The sequence below is a fragment of the Notolepis coatsorum genome (assembly GCF_963971535.1).
Source record: "Notolepis coatsorum genome assembly, chromosome: 9".
Taxonomy (NCBI): Eukaryota; Metazoa; Chordata; class Actinopteri; order Aulopiformes; family Paralepididae; genus Notolepis; species Notolepis coatsorum.
Window position 1 is genome coordinate 129,209,509 of NC_140173.1, and position 22,613 is coordinate 129,232,121.

At 43.4% G+C, this 22,613-nt stretch overlaps 1 protein-coding gene across 1 annotated transcript in view; it reads left to right on the plus strand.

Annotated features, from left to right (window-relative positions):
• ryr2b (ryanodine receptor 2b (cardiac)) overlaps positions 1-22,613 on the plus strand; it is a gene marked incomplete at both ends in the record, with an annotated part of 396,550 nt that overhangs the window by 339,161 nt on the left and 34,776 nt on the right.

A 22,613-nucleotide genomic window follows, 5' to 3' on the forward strand; every position in this document is an offset into this window, starting at 1 on the left:
TCCATGATGTTGGATAAACACTCATATACAGATACAGTCCATGATGTTGGATAAACACTCATACAGATACAGTCCAATGACATCGGATAAACACTCATACAGATACAGTTCATGACGTTGGATAAACACTCATATACAGATACAGTCCATGATGTTGGATAAACACTCATATACAGATACAGTCCATGGCGTTGGATAAACACTCATATACAGATACAGTCCATGATGTTGGATAAACACTCATACAGATACAGTCCATGACGTTGGATAAACACTCATATACAGATACAGTCCATGATGTTGGATAAACACTCATATACAGACACAGTCCAATGACGATGGATAAACACTCATATACAGATGTAGTCCATGACGTTGGATAAACACTCATATTCAGATACAGTCCATGATGTTGGATAAATACTCATATACAGATACAGTCCATGACGTTGGATAAACACTCATATACAGATGTAGTCCAATGACATCGGATAAACACTCATATACAGATACAGTCCATGACGATGGATAAACACTCATATACAGATACAGTCCATGACGTTGGATAAACACTCATATACAGATGCAGTCCATGACGTTGGATAAACACTCATATACAGACACAGTCCATGGCGTTGGATAAACACTCATATACAGATGTAGTCCATGACGTTGGATAAACACTCATATACAGATACAGTCCAATGACATCGGATAAACACTCATATACAGATGTAGTCCATGATGTTGGATAAACACTCATATACAGATGTAGTCAATGATGTTGGATAAACACTCATATACAGATGCAGTCCATGACGTTGGATAAACACTCATATACAGATGCAGTCCAATGACATCGGATAAACACTCATATACAGATACAGTCCATGACGTTGGATAAACACTCATATACAGATACAGTCCATGACGTTGGATAAACACTCATATACAGATACAGTCCAATGACGGTGGATAAACACTCATATACAGATACAGTCCATGGTGTTGGATAAACACTCATATACAGATAGTCCAATGACATCGGATAAACACTCATATACAGACACAGTCCAATGACGTTGGATAAACACTCATATACAGACACAGTCCATGACGATGGATAAACACTCATATACAGATACAGTCCATGGTGTTGGATAAACACTCATATACAGACACAGTCCATGACGTTGGATAAACACTCATATACAGATGCAGTCCATGCCGTTGGATAAACACTCATATACAGACACAGTCCATGACGTTGGATAAACACTCATATACAGACACAGTCCATGACGATGGATAAACACTCATATACAGATGTAGTCCATGACGTTGGATAAACACTCATATACAGTCCATGATGTTGGATAAACACTCATATACAGACACAGTCCATGCCGTTGGATAAACACTCATATACAGGTGCAGTCCATGGCGTTGGATAAACACTCATATACAGACACAGTCCATGCCGTTGGATAAACACTCATATACAGATGCAGTCCATGACGATGGATAAACACTCATATACAGATGTAGTCCATGATGTTGGATAAACACTCATATACAGATGTAGTCCATGATATTGGATAAACACTCATATACAGACACAGTCCAATGACATCAGATAAACACTCATATACAGACACAGTCCATGACGATGGATAAACACTCATATACAGACACAGTCCATGGCGTTGGATAAACACTCATGTACATATGTAGTCAAATAAATCACAGTGCGGTAGCAGGTTGTGTTATATCAGGTTTCCCAGACTAGTTTCTCTGGTGTTTCTTGAGGCATAATTGTATGGAAATGCACCATGCAATTCAGATGGCTGTAGACTTCAGGCGATGCTGTATTGTATTTCCATATGATGTTGTATGTTCTGCATCACTTCTGCATACATGAGCCTTGTGTCCCTGGAGCCACACAGCTCATCCAGTATGCACCTGAACAGATGCCTGATGCTTATGACATGCAATTCAACTCAGTGTGATAGTGCTCAAATGGTAATGATGATACAGCGTATAGAAGAGTAAACCCTACTGACATTATTTAAAGTCCACATGAACACGTTCATCTCAGGGATGTGCAATGTGCATAACAGTTATTTTGAGAGCCGTCTATCCACCGTCATTAACTCATCTGGCGCCATCGCTTAATGAGCCAGGGGGGGGGCGCTAGAACGTCAATGGGGAGACTGCGAGATTTGCGAATGCTTAAAATATATCTTATATTATATAGCTATGGGTCTAATACACCCGTTGATTGTCAGTGAGTTGCTTCCAGTCAACATGCACAAAACATAGTTTTTTCATCCATACATTTCCGTTTTATATCGTTATACCGAGTATAGTTTTGGTGATTCTTAGTAATCCCAGGAAAAGACGCGATAATAGCGTTTTAGTGGAATACACTAAACATGTTGTAATTTTTCACCTGATTATCGAATCTTCCTGAAATCAACGCTAGATTATCATTATTATCCTTCCTCGTGCATACATGAAATGGCCCTCGTAGCGCGGCGCTCCCCCCCCCCCCACCCCACCTCCTGCACCCAACGGTAAACAGCCACACACACACACACACACAGACAGCTTCGATCGCGGTAGAGAGATCTTATATAGAGTCCTTACCTGGTCTCTAATGTAATGCAAAAGAAATAATCCAATTATCTGACTGCCATTCCAAATACTGCTCGTGGAGGTCCGTCCCACATTGCCCGGCATTGCATATGAAGGGGGGGGGGGGGAAGCATCGCAGATGCAACATTGTAAACGCTAGTCCTGCCGGAGTATTTAAACCCTGCCCGCACGGCTCAGATCGGCCCAGAAAATAAACTACACCATTTCTAATAGAGTGCAATACCGGCTGGAAGGCATAGGCGGCAGTATTTGCCCTTTTGCGAGCTCAGACCCATTCCCAATGATAACATCAGGCTGGATGGATGAAAAATGAATGGATATAGCTAATAAAATAAATAATGATTAAAACCCGAGTTTTCTCGTGATTGGCGCTGACCGGTTGGCGAGTTAACCCGACTTTTCTCGTGACTGCCACTGAATGACTGGTTGAAAACCGTGTTGTTGTTGTTTTTTAAATGTTTTATGTAACATGGTTCCAAGTGGTCTGCCGTGCGCACAGTGTGCCCATTTCACATTCTAATTCTCTCCCTCTCTCTCACTCAACATGACAATACATATCTAACGCTACCAGATGACATCCACACACACAGCATTGGCTGTTCCTAGCAATCATCCATGAGTTAACGCTGCTGCTCATCATCACACAACAATGCTTGCTAGTGCATAACAGTATAAATACAGTGTGCCTGCATGATGAGAAAACAAACAGCCACCATAATCAATAGGTGTAGGCAAGGAATCAAGGAATATGTGTGTTTTTGCATTTATGCGTAGACTAGACAGAGATTTTCTAAACAGGAATCTCTGGAGGAGGAAAGATTTGTGTTGCTACTTGCTACTGATGGTGAGTAAATTACATTGATCAGAATGAGATCATCCTTGCATTCAACAAACATTTAGCTGTTGCTGGCCAACTGTTTGAAAGTACCCAGGGTCCCCTGTAAATTATCACGATGGGTGTGTGTAAACTATGAACCATGCTTCCCAGTTTGATTTCCATCCTTACTCTGGTGATGTTCTTGAGGCATTGCGGTACATTCATTCCAGGTCTTTTAAAACTTGCCACCCCAGTTATTGCTGAGCAGTCTGCACATATATTTAATATTTCTATTTCAACGGGTACATTTCCTTGTGTTTGGAAACACAGATGCAAACTTAATCACCAGCAGCATATTAACAACATTAGTCATGTATTTTGCAAAGGAAATCCACTTCATTCCTCTTCAATCCAACTCACTCACTTCAACTCACGTTCAAAAACGTCTTGTCAAGTCACTTGAAAAAAAGCATTTATTTACCAAACTCCAAAATGCTACAAAAAAATTTCTAAGTATCTTCGCATTGAAATTAAATGAAAAACCTGTTTATATCATGAAAAATGCTCAAATAGTGGTCGAAACACTATATTGAAGTGACTGCGGCTTCAGCTGCATTTAATGAGAAACACACCCACACACCTGTCTATGCTCTGTCGTCGTCGTCGAATCTTTCTGTTACATTCCCAGCAATACAATTTGCAATGTTCCTCTGATGCTGTAAGCCAGTGGTACCGTTTATCCTTTCCCTGGCTGGGGAAGTGCTGCTCCAGCTTTTCTTGAAAGGTCCTTCTCCTTTAAAGGCTTTGCCAGAAAATCCGCCACCAAATCCAATTCTGCTCCCGCTTTCAACCATTGTGAGTTAAAGAAAAACAACAACAGGACAAAATAAAAATCGAAATAAAAAATCGAAATCTTCCCAATAGAGACTTTACGTTGCTAGTTTTATTTCAGTAGCTGGTCCTCTGCTAGTGCGATATGAACTAGGAAAAATGCTGCTGACCTAGGAGGCTAAAGAATGTGACAATCAACGACAAATTTAACTTCAACAGCAGAGGGGTTTCACTCGAACTCCTGAAGGCCTCAGGGTAGATTTGATTGAATAAAAGCTCAAATGTATATAAGCTGTACTGGAAACAGCGCAACTGAGGAAGAGAGCAATGAAATTATGTTAATAGGCTGATGTGAACAAACTTTGTAAGATAATGAAATTAATGAAAATATAGGCTATATTATAAAAACAATTTATTTTCTGATTCTGACAATCTAGGCCAGCAGAGAAGGTTTTGCTGGCCCTGACGGCCTACCTGTGCCTCTACTTTCCTCCAGCCCTTCATTAATAAGCACTCCCACCATTGGGTTTTACCTTCTGCCTGTTTCTGTGTCTCTGTGCCTGGGATCTCTTGTACTAGCCGAGTGTAAACAGCTATTGATAAGATCAGATATACCTTTATTGATCACCTGAAATTCAATTAGGTGCAGCAGCACAAGTATACCTATACATCAAAGAAGTAAGTAAAAAATGAAATAAGATAAAACAGGAATAGATATAACTTCCTCTCAGCTGTTATCTCACTGAACTCTATACCACGTTGACAGTCTCTCTCTCTCTCTCTCTCTCTCTCTCTCTCTCTCTCTCTCTCTCTCTCTCTCTCTCTCTCTCTCTCTCTCTCTCTCTCTCTCTCTCTCTCTCTCTCTCTCTCACACACACTCTAAACACCATATAAACTCTGAACAACAGCATATACTCTAGGCTCTGTTGCCCATACTGTACCGTACAAACTGAACTCTGCTGCCTGCACTCAATTTATATCTACTTCCTTCACTGCCTTCACCTACCTTACACTGTAATCATAACTACCTACCTCAACCAATTGTCTACCCATATAACACTGTATGATAGCCATGTCAAATAATACTGTATATACCGTATATATATTTATCTGTATGAATATATCTATATATATACCTGTTTGCATACCTGTATATACTATATCTATATCTACATCATCTACACATATACAGGCAAAACTGATAAAAAAAAAATAGATCACCCTAGAAGACGTTTTCAAAAAGCTCTCTTTTCAGTGTCATAAAATTCAGTTTTACATCATTTTCATGTGGACAGGAGGCCAAAATGCAGAGAAAATACTAAGTTTAAAAAAATAGCTGTATACGTGTGAACAAGGAGTCGCTCCATTCCTCCCGACTCTCTCTCTCTCTCTCTCTCTCTCTCTCTCTCTCTCTCTCTCTCTCTCTCTCTCTCTCTCTCTCTCTCTCTCTCTCAGGGGAGAGAATATATTGTGTCTGTTACTATGCTTGAGTAAATTGTAATGAACCAAAGGAGAATACCAATTATTATTATTAGGTCTTTGTGCCATCTTTGACGGTGAATAACACCATGCTCACATTGACCAAACGTGAATAATTGCCACTGAGCTCATTCAGCACCTTCTTGAGATCAAACCTGGAGTATATAACCATCAAGTGCCGACCATTCTTTCTCCCAAGAGAATTAACGTCAGTCATTCTGATCGGATATTGTATATTCCCCCCCACGCAAGCACTGGAGTCGCGCTTTCCATGCTTCACGACGAGGTAAACAAACTCCAAGCAGCTAGCGTTGACGCTGCTATTGTGGTTGCGGGTGATTTTAATAGCGCTAATCTGAGAAAAGTGTGCCAAATTTCTATCAGCATGTGACTTGTTCCACCAGAGGCGGGAATATCCTAGACCATTGCTACTAGCAATTTAAGAGCGGGTACAAGTCTCAAGCTACTAGTCCTTTCAGCAAATAAGACCATGACGCCATCTTTCTTTTACCGGAGTACAGACAAAGTCTCAGCGCGCCCCTGTAGTAACGCGAGAGGTTAAGCGCTGGACTGTGGAGTCAGAGGGGATGCTCCAGGCTGCACTTGAATGTGCAGAGTGGAGTGTGTTCCGCGACAACACAGATAATATCAATGACTACACGGAAACAGTGCTAGACTTTGTTTGTACTTTGGTAGAAGAAACAATCCCCTCTACCACAATTAGAGTTTACCCAAACCAAAAGCCCTGGGTAGACAAATCCGTCCGTGAGGCTCTGAAAGCGTGCACCCAGGCCCGGACTGGCCATCGGGATCACCGGGAGTGTTCCCGGTGGCCTGACCTGCACAGATCAAAAAAATAATTATATAAAAAAAATAAAAAATAAAATTATTATAAGGCCATTGTTTCTAGTTGTGGCGGCGGCGCGGCGCGATAGTTAGATAACCTAGGTGGGTGAGGAACAACCAGGATTTCACTGTCTGCGACAGAGTTGGAGAACTATCTAACTCTCTCCCTCACGCGGATCACACACACACAATGGAGCCGTGCTGCCGCTTGTGATTGGTGGAGGCGGGACCAGGTGATACAACTGATTGACAAGCGGAGGCGGCGAATGGAATGGCAGATGGCACTCAGATGCAGAATAACAGCCAGGCAATGAGCCAGGTAGTGAGGGACTCGGGAGAGATACAGTAGAGCGAAAGTCAATTAACGTTGATGTCAAGATGGACAGTGGAAGAAAGAGAAAGGGTGGAGGAGAGAGGGATAAAACAAAGAAAAAGAAAGGCCCTTACAGGAGATGCTGCTAAATCCGGCAACATGTATCAAATGTTTTCTTGCACCAAGGTCAAGGAACCAGCAGGTTAGTCAGTGATAAAAATAAACATGTGGATGTTAGCTAGCTAACGTTACCATGCAATGCATCATCTCCCCTGTCAAAAGCCCAATGTTAAATCTGCCAAGAAACAAATAAATAATTTAACCCTTGTGTCTGAAAACTAAAGTGTTATACTCTTACCATATTAGGGGACTAAATTGAAAAACACCATAAAAAGATTATATGTTGAAATAATTTCCCACTTTCTTTTCCATAAATATTTTATTCAACTTCAGATTAAAAATGAAATACTCCCACTTTTCTGAAAGGAGTTGTTAAATCTGACATTACAAAAAACAATATGTGGTGGTTATGATTGGGGCTGAAGTTGAATAAACAATTTATGAAAGAGAAAGTCAAAATAATTCTAAGAGAATTCAAAGATTACACACCTTTGCCACATATATTGGCTACAAACATAATCACTGCAAAGTTATCAAAAAATTATAATCTGATCAGACACAAGGGTTAAGTTGTTGTTCCCTTTCTAATTTCCTCAAAAACATCTAGTCTAGTTAATGTGATCAATATTATTTGACAATTGATGCTTTTTGTTGGAAATTTCAGTCAGTGAGGTCATACTTTGAGCTCATTTTATAGTTAAAATGATTGAGACAACACAATCTTCTGTCTTCGTTGTGCATGCATGCGTGTGCTCACCACACGTGATACATGTGTCACTATTCTGGCAGTGTCTACTGTTATTATAGTATTGTAATGAAAGGTCAATGTTTGTGTAAAGGGCTATTTTAACTGTTGATGAATATGGTAAAGTGAATATGGTATTGTGCTCTTGCTCTGTTTGAATAGGTGGAGAGAGTGGTTAACTGTATTATAATAGTAAATAGAAAAATATGTTGTGCTCTTGCTTTTGTCTTTTTGAAGGTGGAGAGAGTAGCATTGCTATAGTGCCACAACAGTTTTATTTGAGGTTCATAACAGTACATTGTACTAAGCAATTGTTGGCTCATTAGTTTGTGATTCACATGCACTAAAATTCACCAGAATGCAGGAAATTAAGTCTTTGTAACAAAACATTTCCTGGTGGGGGACCCCTAGACCCCCCGCTTAAAAAGTGGCCTGATTGGGGCTATATTTCGCGCTATATCTCCCGGTATGAATTATTTCCCCAGTCCGGCCCTGCGTGCACCTCAGCCTACAATGTCGGGCTTGTGACAGGCAACATGAATGACCACAAGGTGGCGAGATACAACGTAAGGAGGACAGTAATAGAGGCAAAACGGCGCTACAGGGATAAAATTAGATTTCAATATGAACATGCTGACTCTAGAGGTATGTGGCAGGGCCGACGAACGATGACAGATTACAAAGGCACCTCCCTCAAGCTGAACAGTGACATCCAATTGGCAAATTATCTCAATACCTTCTATGCGAGGTTTGAGGCTGTGAATAACAACACCAGCCTACAAACCACTGCAATGGAGGGGGGGGCCACTGCCGATGGAGACTCAGTGTTCAGGATAACAGAACATGAGGTGAGGAGGACCTTTAAGAAAGTGAATATCAGGAAGGCAGCAGGACCGGACGGTATCCCCGGCCGCGTCCTAAAAGTCTGTGCCGACCAACTGGCCCCGGTATTCCCTGACATATTTAACCTGTCCTTGGAATAGGCTGTCATCCCCACCTGTCTGAAGAATTCCACCATTATCCCTGTACCCAAAAAATCCAAGCCTGCTTGCCTCAACGACTACCGCCCTGTAGCTCTCACTAGTGGTCTGCAAGGGCCTTGAAATGAAGCCCGTGCCCAGCCCGAGCCTGTGAACTTCAGGCCCTGCCCGAAAATAAGCCTGACTGTAAATAACATTTTAAGCCCTAGCCCGAGTGAAAACCTGAAGGAAAAAAAAATATTAGACTTAAAATAATTTTTTTATTTGTATTTGGTTTAAATATTCGAAACACGGTTTTATATGAACTTAATAAATAAACAAAAACGAAAATGTTCAATAGGTCTACCTAAATAACAGATAGTGAAAACTAAAGAAGCATTAATTATATAGCCAAATATTAAATTTTTTTTTGTTTTAAATATTCGAAAACACTGTTTATATATTAACTTAATAAATAAACAAAAACGAAAATGTCCAATAGGTCTAACTAAATAACACATATCACGCTGAAAACTAACAAGCATTCTATAGCCTGTTTCGCAAATGCCTCTATATTTCCCAGTGCTCGCGTTAGACTGACGCGGTGCCTCGTCACAATCAGTCCAAAATCACTGCTAGGATGCTACCGAATCCGATGTTGCGAGTATACAGAGGTACTGGCGTGCCAGCTTTGCCACCTTTGCCAGCCTGGCTTATTTTATTTTAGATTTACAATACACATGAGCTAAATGTTACACACACGCAGGGCGAGATATGCTGCATTGCATAAAGCTTTGTGTCGCAAATATGGGAAGTCAATTAATTAACTATGGTCAATAAAACATTTAAAACGTATTGAAGGCTATATGGAATCTTCTTTGACGCACACACACAACACAATAGCCTCAGTCACTATACAAACCAACAGAAAACAGAAATAAGATTTCGAGCAGAGCAACATTTATATGAAAGCACAACAGAACAGGGCAGCGTGACCTGTGTGTTTTGAGCTGTCAAAACAATGAAATACCTCCACACTGCAGAGACAGAACATTAATGTCCTGACACAAACGCATACAGAAAACACTCGACCAGAAGCCAATTCATTTGAATAAATCAGGACTTACCACTTCGCTGTTGACGTCAGCAACAAAACTTCCAAGAACAAATTAAAATGTTCGCCAACTGGCTATATTCCACTTCAAACAACAAATGATTAACCACTTTGGTCCGCTGTTCATCATCCACCGTTGATGTCCTTCAGCAGTCAGCAGCACTGTTCTACTCTCCTCGATTTCTCCCTGCGTAATTACATCGTCATGGCGCGAAATAGAAAGTGAAAAAAAAGAAAAAAGAAAAAAAAGAGGGGGATGCCAAGCCCAGCCGAGCCCGAATGATTTATTAAAAAAAAAAGCCCTACCCAGCCCGAACCCATCGGGCCGGGTAGGGCCCCGTCGGGCTCGGGCAGGGTTGCAGTGCACTAGCTCTCACCTCCATAGCCATGAAGTGCTTTGAGAAGCTAGTGAAGGGCTACATCTGTTCCTCCCTCCCCATCAACCTGGACCCCCTGCAATTTGCATACCGCCCCAACAGGTCCATGGAGGACGGCATAGCCCATGTGCTGGACACAGCAGCATCACACATGGACAAGAGGCAGGGGAACTATGTGAGAATGCTATTCATCGACTACAGCTCAGCATTCATAGTCCCCTCCAAACTCATAGCCAAGCTCAGGGACCTGGGCTTGAACTATGACCTCTGCCAGTGGGTCTTGGACTTCCTGACGGGCAGACCCCAGGTGGTGAGAGCAGGCAATTGCACCTCCTCATCCATCACTCTCAACATAGGGGCCCCCCAGGGCTGTGTTCTGAGTCCCCTCCTCTACTCCCTGTACACACATGACTGTGTGGCACAGCGGAACAACAACACAATCATCAAATTTGTAGTGGTGGGCCTGATCTCTGCAAACGATGAGAGGGCCTACCTGGAAGAGGTAAAGGTTCTAGCGGGATGGTGTCAAGAGAACAGCCTCTCCCTGAACGTCAGCAAAACAAAAGAGATGATTGTGGACTTTAGGAGGTCGGGGGTCAGGGACTACAGCCCCCTCAGCATCGACAGGGCACCAGTTGAGAGAGTGAACAGTTTTAAGTACCTCGGAGTCCACATATCCGAGGACTTGACATGGACCACACACATTGACAGTGTTATCAAGAAGGCACGACAACGCCTCTACTTCCTTAGGCGCCTAAGGAAGTTCCAAGTGAGTCAGAAGATCCTCAAGAACTTTTACTCATGCACAATAGAGAGCATCCTGACTGGCAATATCACCTCCTGTTTTGGGAATAGCACTGCACAAGACCGTAGCAGACTACAGAGAGTGGCCCGTTCAGCCGAACGCACAATTGGAGGGGGAATTCCCACTCTCCAAGACATTTACAACAAGCGCTGCATGGGTAAGGCTAAGATAATAATCAAAGACCCCAGCCACCCAAACAACTGCCTCTTTGAACTGCTGCGGTCAGGCAAGCGATACCGGAGTCTCATGGCAAGCACAGAGAGACTCAGAAGAACCTTCTATCCCCAGGCCATCAGGATGCTCAATGAACAATAACAAACCATCAATTACACCCACAGCACACACATACACACGCACACACTCACTTTAAATAAACAACACACTGTAGCACCCACTTTACACGCTTTAGACACTAACACACTTTATTTTATTGGTAAGGAGATTTGCACATCAATCTCATGCACCTCATTGCACCTCATTGCACCTCACCACCACAAGGTGGTACCACAAGCTAAGCTATACCTCACCATTTCTACACTGTACTGTATCTGCATTGTATAGACTTTACATATATATGTATATTGAAAATTTTTGTTTTGTTTACACTTGTTTACATACTTGACTTTCTATTTTATACTTGTATTATACTTATTTTATACTATCTTGTTATTTTATCTAGCACACTCGCAGGAGCAAAACAGAAAGAAGCATTTCATGCAGAAGTATTCTGTATTTATGTATGACAACTAATAAAGAAACTTGAACTTGAGATCAAGTGTACAAAAGATCTAAGCCAATGAACAAAGGGCAGATGATTTACAGTTTTTTTGTAGATACAGTACTGCATTTTGCCATTTGGACACATGCAATTTGAAATATGAATATAGAATAGCAGGCCTATAAATGACCTTATTATGGCCAAGTCATATCTATGGATCAGCCCAAATCTCTTCTTTCCAATGCAGAGTTAAATCTGGATTTACAGGGCAGCAAAGACCGTGAATGAAATGTACTGTAAGTACAGTTACTTTTGTATAATGTCTATAACGCCGCCATTTTTTACCGGATTGCGACCGTTTTTTCCTAGACATTCACAGAAAGGTAAAGCAACAATATATGTTGTATTTTATGGCAATAACGTTGAGGTTTGTTCGACCCGTGAGATATAAACAAGATTTTCACGTCAATATCTGTAAAAGAAGAATGTTGGACTATATTTGTATGCGACTGGTGTGAGCTGGGTAGTGTAGTTTTATGAAATGTAAATCGAAAGCCCTGGGTCTTCTCTTTCTTAGGACTACAATGATTTCATGGCGGCTTCCTTTATTTCGGTCTAAATCGTCCATTTTCCGGTGCAATGCGCAGAGATTTTTATAAGCTCATATTTTGCTAATAACACTTAAAATCATTGGTAAACAAATGTAGTGCTGAAAATATACACTTTGTGTCATGATCCCAGCCAGGGATCGTGCCCGAACAATATGAACACTGGTTTTCTGCCGCCCTCTGGTGGCCAAACGCAGCAGCAACTCCAGATACTTAACCTCCTAGGTTTGCTGGATACTAATACTACTATGTTTAATGTTATGCTGTGTTTCCTCTGTTCATGTTGTGTGTCCCCGTTTTAGCTTGTGTTTTAAAGGAATTATCTTAATGGAACATATGAAAAGGATTAACCTCACAGGAAACATATGTAAACAACATGGCCCCCCTAAGAACCACCAGGGTAAAAAGCCGTGGATGCACACTGAAATACTGACCGCTATGAAAACCAGAGACAAAAATGCTCTGAGTTTCATAAAAGTCAGTCAAAAGCACGAGCAGTGAACTCCAAGCCCACGTGACTGAATGCAAACTGGAAAGAAAGAGACTAAGAAATGACGTAAACTCCATGATCAAAACTGCAAAAAAAAATGCATCAATGACAAAACCGAGGAAAACAAAAACAAACCACGTGAACTTTGGAAATTACTCAATAATCAACTAGGCTGCAGTAAAAAACTTAAAACCAGATTCTCAAACATAAACATAAAGACGGACAACACACTCATCACAGACAAGCTGGATGTAGCCAATTACTTAAACATTTTCTTCACAAACATAGCCACAACACTGGTAAACAAACTACCCTCCCACTCAGGGCATTATGGGGTAGAACACATAGTAGCATACTACAAGAACCTAGGGGTCCACAAAGACGACTTCAAACTGGAAATGGTAACAACAGATGAGGTACTCAAAAAACTGAGCGCCCTCCAACCGAACAAGGCCACTGGCCATGACAACATCCCCTCCAAATTCCTCAGAGACTCAGCAGCCGCCATCACCCAAGTCATCACACACATAATAAACCTCTCCATAAAACAGGGACACGTCCCCAAGGACTTCAAAATTGCGAGAGTAACACCCCTGCACAAAAAATGCAGCAAATTAGACTCAGGCAACTACCGCCCTGTAAGGAGGACAGTGTCAGAGGCCAAACGGCGCTACAGGGATAAAATTGAACTCCAGTTTGAACAAGCTGACTCTAGAGCTATGTGGCAGGGGCTCAAAACGATGACAGACTACAAAGGCGCCTCCCTCAAACTGAACAGTGACATCTCCTTAGCAAATGACCTCAATACCTTCTATGCGAGGTTTGATGCTGGTAATAACAACACCAGCTCACAAGCCACGGCAATGGGGGGGGGGGGGTCGGCTGCTGATGGAGGCGCAGTGTTCAGGGTAACAGAGCATGAGGTGAGGCGGACCTTTAAAAAAGTGAATATCAGGAAGGCAGCAGGTCCGGACGGCATCCCCGGCCGCGTCCTAAAAGTCTGTGCCGACCAACTGGCCCCAGTATTCACTGACATATTTAACCTGTCCTTAGAACAGGCTGTCATCCCCACCTGCCTGAAGAAGTCCACTATTATCCCTGTACCCAAAAAATCCAAGCCTGCTTGCCTCAACGACTACCGCCCTGTAGCTCTCACCTCCATAGCCATGAAGTGCTTTGAGAAGCTAGTAAAGGGCTACATCTGCTCCTCCCTCCCCATCAACATGGACCCCCTGCAATTTGCATACCGCCCCAACAGGTCCACGGAGGACGCCATAGCCCATGTGCTGCACACAGCAGCATCACACCTGGACAAGAGGCAGGGGAACTATGTGAGAATGCTATTCATCGACTACAGCTCGGCATTCAATACCATAGTCCCCTCCATACTCATAGCCAAGCTCAGGGACCTGGGCTTGAACTATGACCTCTGCCAGTGGGTCTTGGACTTCCTGACTGGCAGACCCCAGGTGGTGAGAGCAGGCAACTGCACCTCCTCATCCATCACCCTCAACATAGGGGCCCCCCAGGGCTGTGTTCTGAGTCCCCTCCTCTACTCCCTGTACACACACGACTGTGTGGCTCAGCGGAGTAGCAATACAATCATCAAATTTGCTGACGACACAGTGGTGGTGGGCCTGATCTCTGCCAACGACGAGAGGGCCTACCTGGAAGAGGTCAAGGTCCTGGCGGGATGGTGCCAGGAAAACAGCCTCTCCCTGAACGTCAGCAAAACAAAGGAGATGATTGTGGACTTCAGGAGGTCGGGGGTCAAGGACTACAGCCCCCTCAGCATCGACGGGGCACCGGTTGAGAGAGTCAACAGCTTTAAGTACCTCGGAGCCTACATATCCGAGGACTTGACATGGACCACACACATTGACAGTGTTGTGAAGAAGGCACGACAACGCCTCTACTTCCTCAGGCGCCTAAGGAAGTTCCAAGTCAGTCAGAAGATCCTTAAGAACTTCTACTCATGTACAATAGAGAGCATCTTGACCGGCAACATCACCTCCTGGTTTGGGAATAGCACTGCACAAGACCGAAGCAGACTACAAAGAGTGACACGTTCAGCCGAACGCACAATTGGAGGGGGGCTCCCCACCCTCCAGAACATTTACAACAAGCGTTGCAAGGGCAAGGCTAAGAGAATCATTAAAGACTCCAGTCACCCGAACAACTGCCTCTTTGAACTGCTGCGGTCAGGCAAGCGATACCGGAGTCTCAAGGCGAGCACAGAAAGACTCAGAAGAAGCTTCTATCCCCAGGCCATCAGGCTGCTAAACGAACAATGAACACTACACAACAACAACCACCAAACGCACATAGCACACACATCCACACGCACACACTCACTTTAAACAAACACACTGTAGCACCCACTCCACACACTTTATAGCACACACCCACTTTAAACAAACACACTGTAGCACCCACTCCCCACACTTTATATTTATTGATGAAGGATTGCACTACAACTCGTACACCTTACTGTAAATTGTACCTAAATTGTACCTCATCCCATTTCTGCTTTGCACTATATAGTACTGTACATTAGTACACTGCATAGTATTGTATATTATATGGTAACTCAGAACATTGTACATATGTCTATACCGAACACTGAGACCTCTTTTTCTTCTTCTAAATTACATGCTATACTATGTTATTCGATACTATCTTGTCTAGCACAGTCTCTGGAGCGTAACAGTAAGAAGCATTTTGTATGAAAGTATTCTGTACTTCTGTATGACAACTATTAAAGAAACTTGAAACTTGAGAAACTCTATCCTTACCTCCATCTCGAAAGTCATGGAATTTTTTTTATATGAACAGGTCGAAAAGTACCTTGCGGCAAAAAATCTAATCTACGAATTCCAATCTGGCTTCAGAACATCCCACTCCACTGACACATGCCTTCTCTATTTAAACGACCACATCAAACAAGAGGTGGACGCGGGCAAATACTGCGGCATGGTCATGCTGGACCTACAAAAGGCCTTCGACACTGTCAATCACACCATTCTGATTGACAAGCTAAAAGCAATTGGTTTTGATAGTCTATCGGTGAGCTAGATGCAATCCTACCTGGAGGGGAGAGAACAGATGGTGGAGGTAAACGGTACCCTATCCCCCCCCTCACAGTGAGCTGTGGTGTTCCACAAGGAAGCATACTAGGACCGCTACTGTTCCTAATTTATGCAAATGACATGTCGTCAGCTTGTGACTGCAACTTGTTCCTGTTTGCGGTTGACTCAGCCCTGCTAATAAAAACTCGATTCTTGTACTGTATCTCCTCTCTGGTAAACAAGAATACCCTGAAGACTCTGGCAGGAGCACTCATTCAGGGGTACTACGACTATGCTTGCACCTCATGGTACCAAAGCACCTCAAAGGCGCTAAAAACAAAATTACAAACATCTCAAAACAAACTGGTCAGACTATTGCTTGACCTTACTCCTAGAACCCACCTCACCCCTGCCCACTTTGACAACCTAGGATGGCTTAGAGTTGTTAGTCTGCAACACTACTATCACCGACATCTAAGAAGGGAGATCCCCCCTTGAATGGCCCTTCTAAGGTTTCTCTCCTCCACACTGCCTGTGGAGCATTTCCCCCTATTGTTAGGTTTTAGTGAGTTTTTCCTTACCTTTGCGTGGGGTATGTCTGGGAGTGCTTGCATTCTTTCATTTATTTGCATTTATTTTAAATTTGTTGGACCTTATGGTGTTCTTGTTCTGTTCTTGACTTATTGTTATGTTTTCTTCTTGACTTGTTTAAAGAAGACTTGTACAGCCCATGGGGACATTAACGTGTGTTGTCGGGCCTTATAAATACATTTGATTTGATTTAGAGCAGACGACAGAGTACAGCAACTTGCAATGGGCCTGGTCTACAAGATACACTACACGACCAAGGTACACATGTACATGTCAAAATACTTCCCAAAGGTCAGTGAATACCACGATCACAACACCAGAGGGAGCTCCACAAATCATGTTAAACCCAGATTCGGCTCAAACAAGGGACTAAACACGTTTAGCAATTATGCCAAATCAATGTGGAACGCCCTACCCAAAGCTGTAAAGGAATGTGAATCACTACCCACTTTCAAAACCACTCTCAAAGAACACCTACGGGAGGCTGCAATTCGAAACTGGCCCCTGTAAATGTCCTAACCCAACCCCCTCCAATGTACAGTAAATGACCAAGTATGGTTTTGTCAATATTCCAATGTACAGTTTTGCTTGTACAGTTGTACAGTGTGTGTCCCCCACCCACCCACCCCTCCTACCCAACCCCTCCCCCCCCACCCCACCCACCCAACCACCTCCAATGTACAGTCCCCCCCACCCACTCAACCCCACCCCACCTACCCAACCTCCTCCAATGTACAGTTTCTACTTCAAATGTATATACTCTCTTTTCTGGACTCTTTTTGTATCACAAACCGTACTGTATTTGCAAATCTGGTATGTCATAAATGTATAGATGTAGCAGTACTGTCTATCTGTATGTCGTGTATGTCATATATGTTATGATGAATTGAAAATGGGGGACCCTGATGTAAACAAGACGAAAGTCTTTCTCTGGTCTGCATCCTCTTAACAATTGTATGTATTGAGCTGTACTGTACTGTACCCATTCTGCAATCTGTTAATAAAGTTTTCAATCAATCAATCAATCAATCAATCAAAGGATACCTTAAAGGAAACATGAAAAGGATACCTTAAAGGAAACATATAAAAAGATAAACCTTTTAAACACAAGCTAAAACGGGGACACACAACATGAACAGAGGAAACACAGCATAACATTAAACATAGTAGTAATAGTATCCAGCAAACCTAGGAGGTTAAGTATCTGCAGTTGCTGCTGCGTTTGGCCACCAGAGGGCGGCAGAAAACCACTGTTCATATTGTTCGGGCAGGATCCCTGGCTGGGACCATGACACTTGACTGCTGTTTTGATAGTGTTATGGTCTTTACTCTTGGCTACATTTGAAAAAGAAATGCAACATAACTTATTGTATTGTACTGTATTGAACTATTTGTGATGTGAAATAAATCTCGGCCCGGTACCGAGATTAAGAGGTTAACCATTTAACCATTATTAATACCCGGTTAATTTTAAACGACTAACCGGCTAACTGGATATCCTTTCACATTCCTAGTTAATTTCTTCCTCAAAGGAGGAAATTATTTTTGTTGAGTCCCCTGGTGCCCCTTACTGTACCTTTTCAGGAGAATGGTATTCGATAGAAGGCCCTCTGCTAAGCATTAACAAGATGGGCTTATTGATGTCCAGCTCAGGACTGTCTGGTCTTTGTCAATGGCACTGTATAAAAAACACTCCATGATGAATCTGGTTAATGTGTACAGTGTTACAGTAATTGGTTAATGTGTACAGATGCAACCCACTGGAGGGGGTTGGGTTTGGACATTTACAGGGGCCAGTTTCGAATTGCAGTCTCCCGTAGGTGCTCTTTGAGAATGGTTTTGAAAGTGGGTAGTGATTCGCATTCCTTTACAGCTGTGGGTAGGGCATTCCACATTGATGTGGCATAATTGTGAAACGTGTTTAGTCCCTTGTTTGAGCCAAATCTGGGTTTGACATGATTTGTGGAGCTCCCTCTGGTGTTGTGGTCATGGTATTCATATTCACTGACCTTTGGGAAGTATTTTGACATGTACATGGGTACCTGGGTGGTGTAGTGTATCTTGTAGACCAGGCCCATTGCAAGTTGCTGTACTCTGTCGTCTACTCTAAGCCATCCTAGGTTGTCAAAGTGGGCAGGGGTGAGGTGGGTTCTAGGAGTAAGGTCAAGCAGTAGTCTGACCAGTTTGTTTTGTGATGTTTGTAATTTAGTTTTTAGCGCCTTTGAGGTGATTTGGTACCATGAAGTGCAGGCATAGGCGGCGGGTATGTAAGGCCAGGCAAGGCTATGCCGACCCAAACCAGCAGCCCCAGTCTGCGCATTATTATGCGCAACCTTGGCTACGATATTGTGTGTGTGGGCTGCTGCAGCCCGGTGGTGACAATACGCAAGGGTCGGCCAACCAAGGTGTCAATGGCAGTAGGTGTGGTGGCCGTTTAACATTCCAGACTGCAGGCAGTAACCAATCACGCCGCATCATCAAACTAACCGATGCCAGTCTGGTCTTCAAAATCCTCCATGGTCTAGCCCCACCCCCACTTTCCGATTTTTCACCTCCAGGTTCACCAGAACTGTTGTACCGGGTGACTTGGCTGTTCCATTAAGGACAAGTACATTTAGAAAATCAGCCCTCTCCGTGAGAGCTGCCAAGACCTGGAACTCCATTCCAAGTTACATGCCGCCTGGGCATAACAGGGATCACCTGAGGCCGAGGGCTTGCTCTAGGAGGGCATGGTGAGACTGAGTCAGAGTTAATCAAATCGTGGAACCTTTTTAGAGCTACTATGTACATTGTTTTCAAAGCAGCTTCACATTGAAAGTGATCTCACAGACAAACTTAAAGCAGAAAAGATCATTGATGCACGAAACGTCGTATTTTTTTTGTTGCATTAAGGTAAGACAATGGTTAATCGTATTGGATGCCTTCATTTGAACAATTTATTTGCACTGTATGAAATGAGTGGGGCTCGCTGTAGTAGCCTAGTGGGTGTGTGTATTGTATGAAATCAGAACCTGGACAGCACCGTTTGCGTGCACCGTTTGCGTGCACTGTTTGCGTGCAAGCAAAAAAGAAAAAGGACAAATTTTGCACGCTCCGCGCTACTCCCATCCCATATATAGCCTACCCTAATGTCCAGCTCACCCGCCGCCTATGAGTGCAGGCATAGTCGTAGTACCCTTGAATGAGTGCTCCTGCCAGAGTCAGGGTATTCTTGTTTACCAGAGAGGAGATCCGGTACAAGAATCTAGTTTGTTGGTTGACTTTTTTTATTACATTGGATGCCATTTTGTCACAGGAAAGATTTGCCTCTAGGATGGAACCCAGGTATGTAATTTCATCTTTCTTTGTGACAATATTGTCACCCACTGTAACTGAGAAGCCGTCGGTCTTGCTGAGTTTGTTATTTGAACCGAAGGGAATGGACTGTGTTTTCCCCAGGTGTAATGATAGTTTATCAGCGAGCCAGGTGCAGATTCTGCCAAGTTCCGAGCTGAGGGTTTTTTCAACCTGTAACTTGTTCTTGTCAGAGACCAGCAGGGCTGAGTCGTCCGCAAACAGGAACAAGTTGCAGTCACAAGCTGACGACATGTCATTTGCATAAATTAGGAACAGTAGCGGTCTTAGTATGCTTCCTTGTGGAACACCACAGCTCAGTACCATTACCTCCACCATCTGTTCTTTCCCCTCCAGGTAGGATTGCATCCAGCTCGCTGATAGACTATCAAAACCAATTGCTTTTAGCTTGTCAATCAGAATGGAGTGATTGACAGTGTCGAAGGCCTTTTGTAGGTCCAGCATGACCATGCCGCAGTATTTGCCCACGTCCACCTCTTGTTTGATGTGGTCGTTCAAATAGAGAAGGCATGTGTCAGTGAAGTGGGATGTTCTGAAGCCAGATAGGAATTCGTAGATTAGATTTTTTTCCCGCTAGGTACTTTTCGACCTGTTCGTATACAATTTTTTCCATGACTTTCGAGATGGAGGTAAGAATAGAAACAGGGCGGTAGTTGCCTGGGTCTAATTTGTTGCCCTTTTTGTGCAGGTGGGTTACTCTCGCAATTTTGAAGTTTTTGGCTACGTGTCCCTGTTTTATGGAGAGGTTTATTATGTGTGTGATGACTGGGGTGATGGCGGCTGCTGAGTCTCTGAGGAATTTGGAGGGGATGTTGTCATGGCCAGTGGCCTTGTTCGGTTGGAGTAGTCTGACGTAGTGCTGGGGCCAGGTTCTCGTCCTCCAGCTGGGCGGTGCCAAACCGTCCCGTCAGTTGTGGTGGTAAGGGTGGGGTGTCATCGTTCGGGTTGCCGGGGAATAGATCACCCCAGACCGGTTCGGTCTCTTCGTGGAGCGATGACTCCTCCCTGCTGCTGTGGACTGGTGGGCCGGCGGTGGGCTCTCCCTCGTCGTTGTCCTTGCTGACCGGGCTGGAGTCTTCCTCTGGTAGGGGGTCAGTAGAAGCCTGGGGGTCCACCTCGTGTAAGCCGCACATCCGGGTCCGTCGTGTCCGGGCTCTGGTCGGCGTGGTGGTGGACACTGTCCTGGGGGGGCAGCATCTTTCGGCTAACAACCACAATCAGCACAATCAGTTCCAATTAATACAGCCACCAGGAGGTTTTTGACTACCCCCACGGTCGTCGTGCATTAACCCCTGGTGGAGGTTAGTTCGATGGTGGCAGTAGGATACTGTCTAGTCTCCCCGTGCACACAGGTGACTCCCACTGTTTTTTCCAGGAGGGGACCGTCCACCAACTCTGGTTTTACCAGTGCTACTGAGCTCCCTGGGTCTAACAATGCTGTCACGTCATGCTTATTAGCTCTTACTGGAGACAGTGTTCACTATAGTGTGAAGGCTGAGAAGTGGCTAGAAAACTATTCTCGTTCCCACCTCCCCGAATTACACAATTTTCACTCTGGGTGAAAGATAGATTGGTGTAGATTTAGGAACAAAAAGTTCTCCATTGACAAAATAGCCCATTTTGCGCAATCATTTTTTTAAAGTCGGGACTAGATCTTTCCTCGCGAACGGATACTTGTCACAGTTTTATTTGACGCAATTGGTGCAAGTTCGGTCACGTATCGCGCGCTCGACCAATAGCAGCTCTCCTTGTTGCCAAGTTACAGACAACAAGAGATTTGTGTAAACAGTAGGAATGGAAGCAACTGAAAGGCAGTACTCATCGACGAGTACAGAAGAGGACGAAAATGGAGAAAAAAACACCTTCTAAAGTTCACAAAAAGGTTTAGAAACAATGTTATGTGCATCTCACATCCGTTCAGAAAGAAAGTGTACAAGGTTTTACACAGACACGGTGGGATAGATATAGAAACTGCGTCGAGCGGTGGCTTAAATTGCCAGGCGAGAATCATATCATTGCAGATACATACAAACATTGTTTAGAGATCGAGTTTGCCAATGTTCCTGGAGATGCTGGTTTTCACGCTACTTGCTATAGGCGTTTTATCGACAAAAAACGCTTGGATACAGTTGCGAAACGGGCTATGTGTTCTGCAGCTCAAGATGTGGATGCAGGAGAGCCAGAACTTACAGAACATGGCTCTACAAGTGAAAGTCCTCTGAAGAAACTTCGATCCAGGACAGGCTTACCAGCTTTTGTGGGACTTGTACCTCAGTCTTGTGCATCATTTGCAAGACAAGGGACAAATATGTAACTGTGAAGGGCAAACGCAAGAGGGACCATCTATCTATGGCTGAAACATTGTCTGCAGGTATGAAAAAAAAGCCTAGCTACACTAATGTGAAAAATACACTATTTGATGCTGTGCTGAGATTGATTGATTGATTGATTGAAAACTTTATTAACAGATTGCAGAATGGGTACAATACAGTACAGCTCAATACACACAATTGTTAAGGGGATGCAGACCAGAGAAAGACTTTCGTCTTGTTTACATCAGGGTCCCCCATTTTCAATTCATCAGGTCCCCCATTTTCAATTCATCAGATACAGTTTAGCTGTGTTTTTATACTTGACATAACTAGCATTCTAGTTTTCTTCAGATACTGTATGTAGTTTTACTACTAGTTAGTTCATAGTGACGTTTAAAGTGTGTTCGT